This window comes from Aphis gossypii, chromosome 3 (assembly GCF_020184175.1).
Source record: "Aphis gossypii isolate Hap1 chromosome 3, ASM2018417v2, whole genome shotgun sequence".
Lineage (NCBI taxonomy): Eukaryota > Metazoa > Arthropoda > Insecta > Hemiptera > Aphididae > Aphis > Aphis gossypii.
In genome coordinates, this window is record NC_065532.1 from 14256725 (window position 1) to 14274575 (window position 17851).

At 27.3% G+C, this 17851-nt stretch overlaps 1 long non-coding RNA gene across 1 annotated transcript; it reads right to left on the bottom strand.

Annotated features, from left to right (window-relative positions):
• Window positions 1-1709: 1709 nt before the first annotated feature.
• LOC126550921 (uncharacterized) lies at window positions 1710-17488 on the bottom strand. The gene is made up of 3 exons (XR_007604960.1): window positions 17279-17488; window positions 5871-6152; window positions 1710-2220 (listed from the first exon to the last, which is right to left on the bottom strand). It is a non-coding gene; the product is annotated as an uncharacterized LOC126550921 (long non-coding RNA).
• Window positions 17489-17851: the final 363 nt, after the last annotated feature.

Genomic DNA, 17851 nt, shown 5'->3' on the forward strand with positions numbered 1-17851 from the left:
TTAAAGTAATAGTAATAAAAGTCATACAGATGTATGAACTTCCATGTATGTATAATATATGTATATATAAGAATGTTTCCAAGTAGAAAATTATAAACACAACTTATAATACAATATAATGAAGCATTAATATAAATAATCATAAAAACTTTTCACTTTTTATTAAATAGGACATTAATACCAATTTAATAATATTAGTTGTATAATATCATATAGTTTAGTTATTTATGTATCTAAATATATTTCACTTTGAAACGTAAACTATTGCCTATTGTAATATTAATATTAAATTAATTTGTTACATATTAATCATTTGGTATTATAATAATATAACCACTGTTCGTTACTTTGGTCACCATAGCAATACTGTATTAACATTTTACACTCATCAGTTGTCTTTAGAATAATTACTAAACATAGTCATCATTGAGTGGTGGTAGTTATTATCAAAGGTAGCGTTAGTGAATGCTAATAATCAAACTAGTAATAAAATACCTGGGCAGTAAGTTTCTCATATATTTGCTTCTTATTCACTGTTATCGCTGTCTGATTTTAAACTGCAGAGCGACAATGTCTTGTTTAACAATATACCTAGTGAAGGAGTTCACTTCTATTTTAAACTTTATCATACAACGTATTTGATTCTTAATCAAAGTTTGAGCATCTACCTTTAAAAATATTTAATTCACTTGTGTAATAAGATAATTTTATGATTATAAATATTTATGTGGTAGAAATAAAAGTAATTAATGTATTATAAAATATTAAATCCATTATTTAATTTATTTAACTTAAAATAATTAAGGTATAGAATTTAATAATATTGAAGGCCGACAAATTAAAATAGTTTAAACTTTATAGTGATTCAGTCCTATTAAAATATTAATCACTCGACTTAAACCTGTACTATAATATTAATATAATAATACATTTTGCTGTTATAGACTTAAAACGTCTGCATTTCTCATCACTATAGCCACTTGCTTTTTCCAAGTTTAATGCAGTAAGTTTTGTATAATATTATGTCAGTTTAATTTTATTAGTAAATACATTTTTTTTTTTCAGAATAAAAATCCGTTTCTCAAACGCTAAATGTTATCTTAATGGAATAAATTTCATTACAGCATAACAAAAATGCAATACTTCTTTCAAAGTTTATTTACTAATTAAAATTAGAGTAACAACTTTGTCTATACAGTGGCAGTTTTAATGTTTAAATGTCATTTAAAATTAATGCAATTTGCAGCTAAATGATTTATTAACTACGCTATGATGTATTGCTATATATTTTAATTTAATGTTTATAAAGCACTGATTTTTTTTATTTTGAAAAATAAATAAAATAACAGTATTATATATTACGATGTCAACCATAAAATTCATAATATATGTATCTAATTCTGCAATTACATAAATAGTTCAATGGACAAATGTATATATACTAATAAGTCGTACACAATTTGAAACATAAACAACGGTGTCTCAGTAAAATCTCACGCTCGTAGAATCTTTACTAAGGAGTGGAGGGTAAGACTATTATAAGACAATATAATTTACCTGTAATGGAGGTTGTATTTCATCGAAAAATGCCTTTACAGTGTGTACAGTTTTGCAGTTTTTAACCTAGAACAATTGTACAACCCCTATCCCAGTGTCATATAGTTATATTGTACGGGAAAGGAAAATATTACCTTATAACATCGGAATACCTTCAGTGCTAGTCAGTGCCAAACTCATACAACGTTTTCCCGTGCCACGTCCGATCTATGTGGTCGTAGTGATCGTAAAGATTAAAGAGGTGGAGAATATTATTCAGTGTCGTCGGTGCGCGATAAAGAGAAAAGTTCGTGATAGAGTCGACGTCAACTTACTCGGTATGTACAAGTTCTTCATTGTAATGTAAGACATGATTTGTATTTCATCATTACACAAGTTGCTTTATATGCATATCTATGTCTTCGTTTTATCATTCCTAATGATTCTTGTACAGATTATACGATATATGTAGACATATTGAAATTCACGTATAATATAATAATATAGACAGTGCTGTTTTACGAATACTAATTGTTTTTTTTTTTTTCAGTTAGTTAATTCTTTGTTGTTTCGTGTTTTCGGTATTGGTTATTGTGAATTCGTGAACCCGCAGTCATCATAAAATTCTCTAGAGAGTTGTTGGCATGTTTTTTCACGTTTATTTTAATGTTTTCACATTCACTGCTGTAAAAATATTTTCATTATTTTTTAGTTAACATTAGAACGAGTAATTAGAGTTTAAAACTATAACTTTGATGTCTGTGTGTGCATATATTCGGAAACGTTTGTATGAGCGAATTTAACAAATCGATTATTCACGTCTGACAAAAAAACAGATTTTATATTTTTGATTGGAATGATTTTATGATTTTGTATAATTGCATTAGTTCGTATTTGTGTTAAGATGGAATATCCAATATAACTCAGCCATTCAAACTAAAGGTTAATTTCTTGATGAAAGTTCAAGTATATATTTGATTATATTTACATTATATTTCTGTTTTATAATGTAATTGATTTCTCATCATTAATAAACGTGCAATACAATTTAAAATTAAATTTAAGATGTAAACAGGTATATGCATTATACATACGCCATACATAAATGTATACGTTTATGAATGTTTGTTATCCAAATCGTACTCATTCGTATGTAACGTATATGAACGTATACAGAATTTGGGCAATGGATTTTTATATACATTCTTACACAGTATACATTTCAATAGCTTTATTTTTTTTTTATCTATTAAGTATGGAAATTGAAAAAAAAATGTTTTTAATTCAAATACATAATCATATGCTTACTATAAATAATATAATTCATTTTGTTCGAATAAAAATAAAAATATTTGAATTCCCTTGCTTTTACCTAATAATTTAAATTTTATAATAATGTCATTATTCAACCGTTAAAATATAAATTGTCAAACTCGAAATAATAAAAAGTTACTATGATCAATAAATCATTGACAATTATATTAAAACGTTGTTGTTAGAAGTAAGTAGGTAGTGTACTAATCGAATTTATAAATAAAACTTATAATTGAATATCTCTCAGTACAATTATTTTTTTAATAAGACCATAATAATATTCTATACTCCTTATAATATGGCTCGTAATAATCGTATTATAATCATAAACTCCGATTGCGTCCACAGACCGTTCCCATAACATTATTGTTTATGAAATACAAAAACAAATATAAATACTTATGACGGTGTATCAGTGTATCACACATTATATTTATGAATAAAATACAATAATACGGCGCCAAAAATGAATTTATGTAAATATATACGTATTTTGGATTATGTATATACTATATATCAAGGGTAATGTGTAGGTACGAATGGTTGTTTCTAAGTAATATATAGATATATTTTTTTTTATGAACAATGATTAATTAAGATTCGCTACGTCATTCGTTTCACCACGTAGACTATTTCGTCCACTAATTAGATAATTACATTTTTACGTTCGTAAAATATAAATTTAACAAAAAAAAAAAAAAGAACCATAAATTACTGCATGAAAAAAATATCGTGTTTATAAGTTACATCTATAATGTATACATATATTCAATCTGCATAAATGACACTCATGTACACAATTATTATACATATGTCGAAAGGATGTTGCAATAAAAAAAAAAAAAGGGATAATTGGATCAGTATATTATATAAAATGTAAAATACTAATAAAAAAAAAAAAAAAGAGTGAAAAAAACTATTAATTAATTAATATATATATGTATGGACACCAAGCCCGTGAAAAGTGTTTCTTTTTAAATGTAACAAAATCACTAAAGCCGCCCTCCCGTTACTTGATGATTTTTTAACTAAAATTAATTAACACTGAACGCCCGGATCATCATTATTAAATTTTATCGTGTCGTTCGCGAATAAAAATAACATATAGCGTGTGAAATTAATTGATATTTTGATTTAAACAGAACGTTTTAGAGTTTTAGTGTGTGTGTATGTTTTATTTTATGAAAAAATATTTGAAAAAAACCTCCTCGTCAGAACATCCCCTTGGACATGACGACAAAATAACCCTAGTGAAGTCGAATGTACAGCTGACACTTGTTTATTACGCAGACGTGTGAAGACAAAAAAATAAATAAACGTTTAACGAAATTACATTCCTTTCCGCTACTCGCACCACAGTAAGTCGTATTGTGTTATAATTTGTACCCACGCCTACAACGTATTTATAACATAATTTTTATTTAAACCGTATTATATATGTTACATAAGTATTCGATCAATAAACATAACCGATAGTAGAATAATATACATTAATTAATATGATTAATATATCTCTTAATGATGAAGGGACTTCGTCCTGTGGTTGTTACAGATACTACATAATATGATATAATTAATAATATTATGTATACGTTTTATTATTATTATTATTAGATAAATAGGTCAAGACGACACGGTTATTTTGTAACTTTATATTTGCACCGACCGGAGTATTTTCGGATAAAAATTCAGCGGAAAAATGAATCGGTTATTTTGCTAGATCATTGATCCACGATGGTTATTGAAGCGCAATAGTACTGTTAATATAATACCTAGTGAAGTGTTGCAAAGCCAATAATAGTGGACATTTTTAAACCGAAACGGAGAGTTTCGTCTTTTGTATCGGTGCGTAGGACTTTGAATCGGAATCCTGGAAACTATTGTTGGCTATAACTCTTATAAATAATGGGTAGCTATGTGTACGACACGGTTGCAAGTTGTAGGCGTGACAATATACGTCTGCGTCTTGTACTACTGAGCACACAGTGAAACGAAACGCATAAACCAAATTTAACAGATTTATTCGTAGATTGTAAATCGAGTTAAAACGCTAAAACATATTATAATATAGGCGTATACGATCACTGTTGATGAAACTACTCTTGAGGATGAACATTGTAAATGTTATACATAATATTACATATCAATATTAAAGTCTGCAGTCATGGAACCGATGACTGTACAAATCGCTAACTCTCATCGAGTTTTATACTACGGTTGCTCAGGTAATAAGTGCTTAATATTGTAATAACAGTATTTTCTAAAGTCTTAAACTACAAACGTCTGTCCACATTCGTAAGAAACTTTTAATTGTTTTAAAGTGGAAACTAATTTACGTGCTTAATAGTACTTTTACGAATATGACTACTCGTTCGCGCACCAAGTCATAAACTCATAAACGAACATGACTTGAATATATATTATATACCCACAGGAGGTGTTTGGAAAATCATTTAAATCAGTGGTTCTTAACCTATGGTCCACGGCAACCTTACCACATAACATACGTGATACGTCAATACGTGTGACAAGATATAATTATAAATGTACCTATACGTTTTGTTATACGTCTATTTATGTAATTTTTAATTATAAGTAATTATTATCATTTTGGTTATGATAATATGAGATGTAAAAAAAAAGTATTCGAGAAAAACTGGTAAGGGGGTCTCCGTGGTATCTAAAAGTGTTTTATCAGAGGTTCTCGATCTACAAAAGGTCGAGAGCCACTGATCTATATGATTAATCGAATGCCTAACAATAATATTATAATATGCCCAGCAGTATTGTACGAAACACACAATCAGTGTGCATAAACGTATTACGCGCGTATAATTATATTATTATGTTTACGTGGACTGGGTGGACTCTGATCGAGGTTTGTCGTCGACCGCCAAAATCGGTGTCGAATGAGTAGGGAGGGTGAAACATCGAAGGCAAATTTCAAAATCGGGTGTATATATAGTATGTTCTGTGTTGAGATTTCATTAGATCAAAATACTAATATTCTAATTACATACCGTCACTCGTAATGGTCGCCGGTGGTGGTGGTCGTCATCACGAACCTGGTTAGTCGTGGCCTTTTCTCGGTCGTTTGCCCTATAATAGCCGGCTCGGTCCCTCATCCCACTTCTCTCGTAAATGGATGGGGTGGAAGTAGCGAACGCGAGTTACGCGCTGTTTGTGTCCCAAAGCGGCGGTTGACGAGAAAGGGCGACCGCAGTCGTCCACTGCAATGCCCGTGCTTTGTGCTTGCGATTGGTACGGACCGCCGTCGATATACATATATTATATGCATATACCTGCAACATAGGCCAAGTTAATTAATATAATATTATTAATAGTGTTCCGTATAAAATGACATCAGTGTGATGAATATCGTTTATCACGTATCGTATATCATAGGAGACGTGAAGACAAATTGTGATGGCATCCGGTGAGTAGGGGAAGTAACAATACATAGAATTATACATACTGCTGATATGAGTACTACTTTCATTGAGTAGTTATCGTTTTATTGGAGCGAAAACGATAAACGTCACTTTAGGCCGTACTACGCGTTATAATAGTACATGTGACCTGTGATGATGACCGTTTCAGATTTGATCGTGCTGAGTTTATTGACGAGCTTTCATTTTTTGATTGACGAATCGTGATCATTTTAAATTGTGAAAATACTCGGAATATTTTTTCGAGAATCGTTTAGCAAAAGAGTAATTCGGATTTTTAATCGTAAATTGATTCCAACTATAAGCAAAAATCGATCCATTCGACGACAGTCTATCGCGCTCTACAACGACAATAATAATAGGTACCTTATTTATATTGAGAGTATCTAAAGGTTAGACGTAGTGATGGACGATTGACAATGTATATGAACAGAAAAACTTTGCGTAATTTAAGTTATATTCAATAAATGAAAATAATCATTTTTGGAATACTAACAATACCTGTAAAAGCAAAATCAGTTATGAACAGTAATTTATAATCAAATTGTCAATAAATCAAAGATTAGACATTTTTAAAATACACTGAAATAATATGTTAAATCAAAAAGTCTTGAGTCTTGTAAAAAATTAAAGAGATTATTATGCGAATTGAATTTTAATGATTAAAAATCGGACGTATATTTACTACGATATAATTTATTTAACACGTATTGAACTCGATTTTTCGGCAAATCTTTTTAATTTATTTTTTATTCGCATATTGTTTTTAAGTTCAAATATAAAAGATCAAACATAATATTCTGTATTATCAACTGTTATTATTATTATTATTAACTAATTGTAGTGTTTAAAAATATGTGGAAACTATGTTTAAAAAAGTGTAACTATTATAGAATAGTAAACGAGTCGTAAAATGATATGTAAATAAACTGAGTTATAGATAAAATATATTACGTAAATATTTCTTCGGCTAATTATTACGAACATTAAATGTGTAGAGAGTTTGAGGATCCACTCTACAGGCCAGTGAACGACCGAATTACAAATGATTGAAATGAACGAAGCATCGATTCAAAGACTGCAGTAACTATGCGCCATAACGATACGACCACACTTTCCAATGCAGGTTTATAGTATAAGAAACAATTTGGAGAGGAAACACTGTTGTAGTCCAGTCATATTATAATATTTTTGAATGGGATGTCGTCACGTCAATATTAAATACGACCATGGTCTACATAGTACACATATCAATATCGCATGCGACCTAACAATTTTAATTTTAGTGCTGACTTGTAATTATTTCAGTAATTGTTAAATATTATGTCGATTTATAGTTACTAAAACAGTGACGGCGTAAAATATAATAATATAAACTAATAATTTACCATTTCGATCGATAAAAAATATGAAATAATATCTAGTATCGCGGGTACTCGTGTTCCAACTTTTTTATCCGACTTTTCTCTGGTCACTAATGCGTAGCAATTTTTCGTCATATTTGCAATCTATATATATAAAGTGAATATATTTATTTATTTAAAATATAAATCGTGTTATTTACATCGATTATAAAACAAGAAATTTAGTCGTGGGTAGTAAGCGGAAATCTAAATACGTTGTAAGATTAGAATAAAATCAGATATTAATTTTGGTATCGCTAGAACCGTTATCGTTATTGTCAACCGAGGCGCAGCTTCGCTGACCAATATTCACAATACCCCTTACAGCTTTGCGGAAAACAGTTTAAATATCTTGGTTTTATAATAAATCAACAAAACACTTTGTCATTGTAGGTCACTAGCTATAATTATAATATGATTATAATTTACTATTTTAACAAAAAAAAAAAGAAACTTTTATTATGAGCAATAAAATCTGAAAAATTATTTTATAAACATAAATATTAATAACTATAATACAATAAATACACGTATAATATGTATAGTATATAAGATAAAATAAAATATTTTGATAAAAAAAAAAAAAAAAATGATTTATTCATAACCAATTACATTTATCAGTTATTTCTGTTATTCGTGTTATTTCCTGTATATTATAGAAATATTATATTACGAAATGTTGTGTTATACGTGTACTAATATAATAATAAGAACCCCTCGTGACCTATTGTAAAATATATGTGTACAAAATTGAAGGGTACGCGACCTCTACCCGCCACCAGCGATGACTCTCGAGGTTTCGAGGCACGTTAATTGTTTTTAATGTTTTTTATATACATATATATATATAAGACTAACGCTGAGTGGTGGCATTATTATCGAGGTGCACCGCACGAGTGTGGCGGGGGGGAACACTCGAAAATGCAAAATTCTAGTGCCGTGCATACCGCGACCGCCGACCCCACCACATCGTACCTTACGGAGATTAGATCGAAAACGTAGATTTTAAGGCGTATATAATACGCAAATGTATAAAAAATAATAATAATATTATGAACATAATACAATATAGCTCAGAGCTCAGTTTCGTAGTATATTATTTGTGCATTTGAGTAAGTCTAAGTCGTACTCGAGATCAATTAATCATGTCTTTTTGACTGTAGTGATCCGTAATCGTTAAACGATTCACTTCGCACGTCATTCAAAAGAAATATTAAAATATAAAATTTCAAATTTTCACATCACGAAAAATTACTGAATACACTCATAACACTCGTTCGTGTGTACCTACCAACCAATCGTTTCGCGGGAGTTTATTTTTATTTAAAAAATATTTTATTAGTATAATATTATGTTATACGAATGGCGTCCCGAATATTATCCGAACGATTTCCAGATAAACGAAAATACATTATTTAATGGTCAAAATAACTTGCTTGCATATTATACCGTCATGAGAATTTTTTTTAAAAATTAAACTTTTACAAGAATAATAAGTTGTATCAAGAAATAAATCAAATCAAAAAGAATTATTTAAACCGATATTTGACCGAGTTTGATAACCTATATATCAATTATTCTACTGTAATAGTTTATTTTTGAATATCAAGTATCAAACTGCGTGTTTTATTGACGTTTGTTTTTTTCAAACATTTTTTTTCCAATTCGAAATTTCATCGTATATTTAGACTGTATTAACGAATAAAATGTGTAGGTATTATGTTAGAGTGATAATATAATACCTTTGAGTTGAACTTTTAAAAACTTATATTATAAATAATTATTAATATTGCATTAAATGTGTGTATCGATTATAAATAATACGTAGACTCACATATTAAATTATAACGAATAAGATACAAAATGAAAATAAATAGTGCATTTTTATTATTATAATGCTATGAATAACATTCTTGTTTCCTATAAAATGGTAATGCTTACCTACTACTGAATACTTTTACATACCTTCTTTTGATAAATTTGCTTAAATCTTTTTCCTCTGCATAACTTTATTAAAGTAAATTCAACATTTTTTTTTTTTTTTGTACTGAAAATCACTATACAATTAAATATTATAATGTGTTATACGCATATTTAAAAATCGGTATTAAGTACAAAAATAAAATTATGTTTAATTTTTTATCTGGTTTTTAAAATTAGTTGTATATAAGTCTATAATATATAGTTGATTTATATTTTAAAAGAGTTTTATATGAGCACATTTAACAATGTGCAAATATTAAAAAAACTAAAATCTGAATAATTTTAAATTATTGTAAGATTTTATAAAATAATTCTTAGAGTAACTTTTTGAAAGAGATTGTTTTTTTACATTTTAACCTACCATTCATACATATTAATTTGAAAAATAAAAACTCTTAAAAAAATTTGTGTTAAAATTTGAACAACCACAATGTTCAACAGCAAGATGCCAATAGTTTTGGAATTTGGTTATAATCAAAAATAATGTAATAAAGGCATGCTTTTACAGATAACAGTAGTTACTTCTATTGGAGCTATCTATATACCTAATAATATACTTGAATGAATCATAAGCTATTGGAAAATAAGTTTCAAGATTTCTAATGAAGACCAATTCAAATAAAAAATAAATATAACAATGCAATTTCGATAGAAGTAATAATCATTCATTCATCAAAAAGTAAGTAATTTGTAGTTTAAAGTACTTTGGAAAGATACAAATTCAAACCATAAGAATTTTTTTTTTTTTTTTATATAATTATTATTAGATCTAGACGTTAAACTATTTGTAATTGTATTAACTATAACAATGTAAAAGTCTATTATTATTATAAATAGAATAATGAAATACCAAAATTTAATGACACTTATTATGTCTTAAAAATAAAACAAAAATACACTTCAATATTAATTTACGCATAACCGTGAATTAATAATAAAAAGGCACATATATTATAACTGAACAATATATAATAATATCTATTCTATTGCTGTCCATAAATTAAAAAAAAAAACTCACAAAACAATACGCATACACAATAATATTATATTTTGTCCAATTTTTGATCATTCACGTATTATATAATTTATTATTGGACGCAATCTATATATAAAAAAAAAGTTAAAACAATGGTAATAACAATATTAATAATAATAATAATTTATAATTATTAACGGTATGTTGTAATAATAAGTAATAAATAACGAAATTAAATAGCCAATAAAACATCATAAATTATTTTATAAAACACTAAAATAATATTTTAAAGTCCCAACAAGCTTTGTAATAATTGTGTGGAGAATAAGCCACCTGAGAGTTATATAGTCATTTGCATAGATCTATAGTATAGATTATAGGTATAATATTTTTGTACTGTAATATATTATTTTTAATTTGAAAACGATTTATTTTTCGTTTTAAAAACACAATCCTAAGTGTATCTTATTTATTGGAGAATAAATCACGTCCTAGAGCAAAAAGTTTTAACAACTTATAAATTTACGACATCCTTATTTTTTTTATTTTGTTTTATGATATTTTAAACTTGAAATACCTGATTGGGATATTCGAAAAATGTAAATTCAAAAACATAGTATTATTTGGAATTCAAAAAAAGTTGCTAAAGCCTTTATAAATCAACTGCCTTATAACATCGTAGATTGTACAATTTTTTTTGCTTTGTTTGGATTTCAACAGGTTCTGCTTCTACGTCAATAATAATTGGTGAGCGATATACCCCATTTACTTTCGTAAATAAAACATTATTTTTTAAATTTTATCCCTTACCCTATTTGTGTTTTAAATTTTCCATTTAATAGAATTATTGTTTTCTATGATTTTAATTTGAATACGCTTATAAATATTTAAAATATATCAAATTTTTTTCTGTTTATTACCATTTATTGTATATATCAATAATACAGACTTATTGATATTTACGATAAATTATCACAGAATTATTTTAAAATAATAATTTTGATAATATGATGAATCCTGTATGATATATTTTATTTTGAAATGTTTCAAGTAGATATTATACACATTTTATTTTATCAACTTTACGGGTCCTTCTTATAAATAATGGAAATATTATACTTCAATTTTTATTTATATAATATTGTGTCACTGTACAGTTATATTTGAATTTATGTCAAACACGAAAAATGAATTTCCATAAAACAAAAAAAAAACAAATTTCTAAAGATTGTTCCAAGTTCCTAGATTTTTCATACCATATTTTATAAAATAACAATAACAGTTTATTTTGTAAATTAATTGAATAATGTTATACAATTAAATATATTAAATAATAACATTGAATAAAATATGTGTATTAGTTGTATGAATAGCCTATACATTACTACATTACGCCGTCATAACATAATGTATAAAAATTTCCTGGTTTTATAGTATTATAAAAATATATTTTTTATTCAATTACAGTACAATTCAAGAAACTAAAAATTGTTGATTATAATTTCGAAAAGAAATAACTATTTCAACATTTTTCAAAAGTAATTTTGGAGTTCTAGTGATCATAGTTTGAGTTTCAAGCCATAATTACAGGCCTGTCTAAAGATCGAGTTAGGTCTAGAAAGGCTAGCGTTATATATAATTATATTATTTTTCAAATCCACGTACAATTATTTCAGGTGTACATTGGATCTGGTGACATTTGAAGTAGTAGACTTATAATACAAAATTATACAATTTTTTTAAAATTGACTCGTGTTATTTTTCAAGTGTTGGAGACTTAATAAATATAATATATTACATGCAGTAGCTTACAAATATTTAATAACTCATAAAGGTATATTATAGAGAGAACGGCATTTTTTAAGCATGATAGTTTTAATTAGTGTTCGTGTATATTTAAAATATGAAGTGAATATGCTGTGACTAAAAAATAGTTTTTTATTATGAATCACCGCTACGCTGAGACGACAGGATGAAAGAAGTGTCTCTCTGCAGCCGTTTTGTGATCCGCAAGATCGCGAGTGTATATTATATATATCCAGAAATAGTGAGCATGTAATCTAAAGTTTGAGTCTGGCTAATTATATTTAATTTGTGTTTATTTTTAATAAAAGCGTTGCCGTCTATAGTTTGTGAAACTCTTTCGTTAGTCATTATCGTTGTTGCCATGACGCCAATGTGAAATTATGGAATTCGTGAAGTTTGATTTAAAGAAGGCGCAAATGAAGCGGTTAAAAGTTTAAACTTGTAATTTGTAGGTGACACTGTCAACTCAAAAATGTATTTATAGTATGAGTATTACAACAGGGGATAATTTAAATCGATTACTTCCAATTTTGAACGAGGTGTTAATATTGTGTTCAAAGTATTTAATACTTATAAATGACAGTATACTGTACATGGAAGCTATATAATGAAGTTAGAAGTAATAAGTAACGCTGCCTGTCTTATACGTATAGGTACTTCTTGTAGATAGAAGTGCACTTGCACAATATTTGTAACATCATTTGATAAGCAATCCAGTATTAGTGCTTGACACAAGAACGTATATTACCGAATTTAATGGAACATTTACAATCAAATTTCAAAAACAGAAACTATCAATAATTATCAAAGTACAGCGAATAGAATTTTTGACAGGACGCGATAGAATGTTTCGATGAACTACATTTAATTTATTGATAAACTTTAAATTGACTACTTACATTGGTATAGAAAACGCAAACATTAGCGTATTTTAGTTTCGATTAAACTGTATGTAAATTTTATTTGCAGGTAGACTACCCTTTGTGGTCTTTTTCTCGGTATGACAACTAATTACACTTATTTTGTATTAAAATATATATATATATATATACTCATGTTAACACAAATAATTCTGTCAGATAAATTACAGAACAAAATAATAAGGTCACTTATTCTCATTTTTTTTTTTTCATTTTTTGGACAAAACAACAGACACTACTATACAGATAGAATTGAAACACGATATTCGTAATCATTTCTTTTTGAAGTTTTCGCTTAAATATTTTAACTTTGATCTAACCAAGACGTTAGTATTAACTATTAAGTAGGTTGTGTCATAAAAGAAAATTTCAAACGAATAATTTTTAAATTTTAGTTTAAAATAGAAAATAACTGATATGTAAAGAGGTATTTTTAATGTAAATAGAAAGTGGGGTATGGAAATAGGTTGAGAGAGAAAGAATTCAACTACCAAAAGCACAATCTACTTTAAATGCTTCTGAAATTGTACCAACAAATTTCCCAGTAAATATTATGTAATTGAAATATATTAACAAAATTTAACCAATGTAAAAATCACAGTTATTAAACACAAAATTATTATGTATATTACATATCTATATGCATATTTAATAATATTTATATTATAATCTTAAGCTTTTTAGATTTAGAATTATATTGTAACTGTATAAAAAAATAATAATAATAATTTAATCGATAAATAATATTTAGATAAATATTGTATTTATCATCTAAAGTATTTATAAAAACTTTGATATATCAATTTAAACCAAAAAATAAGTTTAATCTCAGTGTCATCTGACCTATTGAGCACACTTATTAAGCCATAAAATGTACGTCAAAAATTATAAGGTACTCGAATAACTTCTATTATGTAAACTGTGAGTGATTATAAGAAGAACTTCAAGTATCGTCTTGTTATTATACCAGTAAGTATCACTGGATATTTTGGAAATAAAAATCTTATGTAATAATTATTTTTATTACAAATTATTTGTATAGTTATAAAGCTTACTGCGCTCACATTTGAAGAATCACGTCAAAATATTACATTAATATTCAATAAAATATGAATATAAGTACTACAATATAATATTATACTAGCATATAAAATTTATAAAAAACAGTTAAGTAAAATTTACCAAAGCTATTAAAAGAATGTCGTAATGATTATACTAAATACAATACAATGCCATTTAAACTATAAAACCATATAAGAGTAATGTTTACTAAACAGTGCAATATTGCGTTAGTTAAAATAAACTGTAAGTATTATGTTTCAATTGAAATATAGCTGATATTATTGTATTAGAAAAACGTAATTATGACCAAATGTTTTTCTGTATTGTGGTTAACTAAAGAGAGTAATAATAATAGTGTGAATAATTATCGTCGACGATTAACGTTGACTTTGCAGTCCACTTACTAACTTTCTAACTTACATCTGAATCAACAAAAAATCTTATCAATAATCGAATATGATTTTACACACATCGAAATTCGTGGTTTCAAATGCTGTAAATTGTTTAAAAATGTTTTATGTTTTTACAATAAATTGCGACCTTCGCGCATTATACCTGACAAACACACACTCGACGCACAATTATACGTTAAAAATCACTAACGATAATGGGTTTACTTTAAATATACATTTGCGATAGTATTATATTTATACTTAAATATAATAAGTACCTACACGTCATATAGTACGCTCTTGAGTATATTATCAATCAATGTGCATTTCTATATAAATGAATATAGTCTGTTCGTGACGTATACTATAATATTATAATATTATATCATACGTATTATATGTATTCATATATTATATTATAGGATCGTTTAAATTATTTTTTCGCGTCTTTTATCGTGATTAAAATCGCATCTATAGGATGTCGCGCGCGTAATAAGAGTCGTAAGTTTTATGCCCGGTGATTTTCAATAAAACTATCATAATATAGTTTGGGACTTATTTCGGCTTTACGGTGTTCCGTGTGGATAATAATGCCGACTCAGGCCATTAATGTTTTTATTGATACCCTCCGAAAACATTAAATAAATTATATTGTATTAGCGAATTACTGCGCACTTCTTTGGTTAGTTATTACCAGGACGTTAAAGTAATTTAGATTAGTCGCCAGTATTTTTTTTTTAACGTATAATTGTTTTATATATTAATGATGATTCTTAAGCAAATGGTTATAAATATAAGTATAGTATACTAAATTTTCCATATTATAGTAACGGTTATCACGACGAAATCGGTTGAAATTATTAATCGTACCCGAATGGTATATAGAAGGAAATTGTCTGAGAAAAAAAAACGACTGTATGTAGTATTGTACGTCACACGTCCTTTGAACAACAATCGTGTAAATCGTTTGTGGTTGAGAAAATATATTTTTGTAAAATAATTTGAATTCCTGGACTTTTCACGATCAGAATCAGACATACATGTGGTGTTTCTTCCAATAACTAAAATATATATTAAAAAAAAAACCGTATTTCAAAGAAAAAATCTTCATACGAATGATAGAAAATGCGTAATATTATATACAATACATAATATATATATGAATAAGCAGCACGACAAGTTATTATTCATCGTTTGTAATCGACATACTCGTGATAACTGACATAGGCGCTCACGACAGTTAATTTTAAAAACAAACAATGTGTATAATAATATATGGCGTACCTTAAATAATGAGTGAATTATAGCAGTTTTTTATTTTTTCACATATATTTGTATATAATTGAGCTTAAAAAAGCTATAACATATATTTAATATATTAAGCAAGTTTCAACACGAACTAATCTATACTACCTATAAAAGCAAGTCCCGATTTTTTGTCACGCATACAAATCCACACCGTTCAACATATCGTCACCTAATTTTTACTGTTTTACGTGACGGTTTTCTCGAGGTTTTAGAACCATTTTTGTTAGGAAACATTATGTCCAATATTTTAACGTTTTCAGATTTTTACAGAAAAAATTTATTTGTATCTAAACCCACTATTTGAAGTGAAAACGAAATATAATACTGTCGACTCTCGGTAACTCGAACCTTGATAACTCGGAATTCTCGATATCTCGAATAAATAAAATTCCTCTTAAAAAAACAATAACACTTAATGTTTAAATAATCTCGTTAACTCGAAAATTAATTAAACAAGATTTTGATATCCCGAATTTTCTTATCCAGATTTAAAACTACATACATCTAGTACTACATGTATAGGACGATATCGTCTCTGATATATTAAGCAATGATAAAGAAGAAGTCAAAGATCCGCAAATAGAACCCTGTACCATCACAACTAAAAGAGGCAACACTTGCTTTAGAAAAATTACGTAAATATATTGAAACCAATGAAGGTATGAAAGTATGGAAAATATATTTAAACAGATCGATTATTAAGAAAATAGAATAGAAAAACAATGTTTTAAATTAAAATAAACAATAACCTTTCAATCAATTCTTTAAAAATAATAATTATTTTTTGTTTCTTTTATGTAAACTACTAAATTAATTTAAACTTTTATTATTTTTTTTTAAATACATTTTTTGATAACCCAACATTTTTAGTAAGTCAAATTGTATTTTTCCCCGGCGAACTTCGAGTTACCGAGAGTACACGTGTTTCTAAGTGTTCCTACACTAACAGTAGGTGTACTCGTATCTTTAATACATTAATTTCGAAAAAGAAACATAATGAGTTACACAAAATAAGGTTTGTGTCTCTCTTGTAAAATTCGAATTTCGACGTATTTTATATGTATTATATATTATAATATATTAAAACAATTGTTTAAAGCGTATAATTAAGCAATCTCCTACGACTAACCTCAGAATGTGTGTGTATAATCGATGATGAATCCATTATTATTATTGTCGACGTAGCTAGGTATATGAGATGTGATAACGGCTCAGTGCTTGCGGTCCTGCGGTGTTTGAAGTATAGATCACTGCGTTCTAACTACGACTGGCATATTTAATCTTGAGATTCGAGTATAGTTAAGATAAGATAAAACGCATCAAATAATAATAACCAATAGAAAAATAGTATAGTATACGTCAGTGGCGCGCTGATTGGCTGTATAATGCGAAGACCCACAAATAATACGCCCAATGTTGTTATTGTTCGATAATTATTATGATTGTTATCATTAAACGACGTTTCACTATTATTATATAATATATTTTTTTATTATTTTAAGAATAATGATATTGATGTGAGAAAAAAATTATCTATACGTATATTTTATGATAATTTATAAACACCTTAAATTATTATTATTTTGCGTATAAGATATGTACACTTTAAAGCATTTTATGATCGAAAAAACTATAGTATAAGACAAAGAAACAGCCCCACCCACAATTTGCAAACAACTATCCACTGGGAGGTGGAGCACGC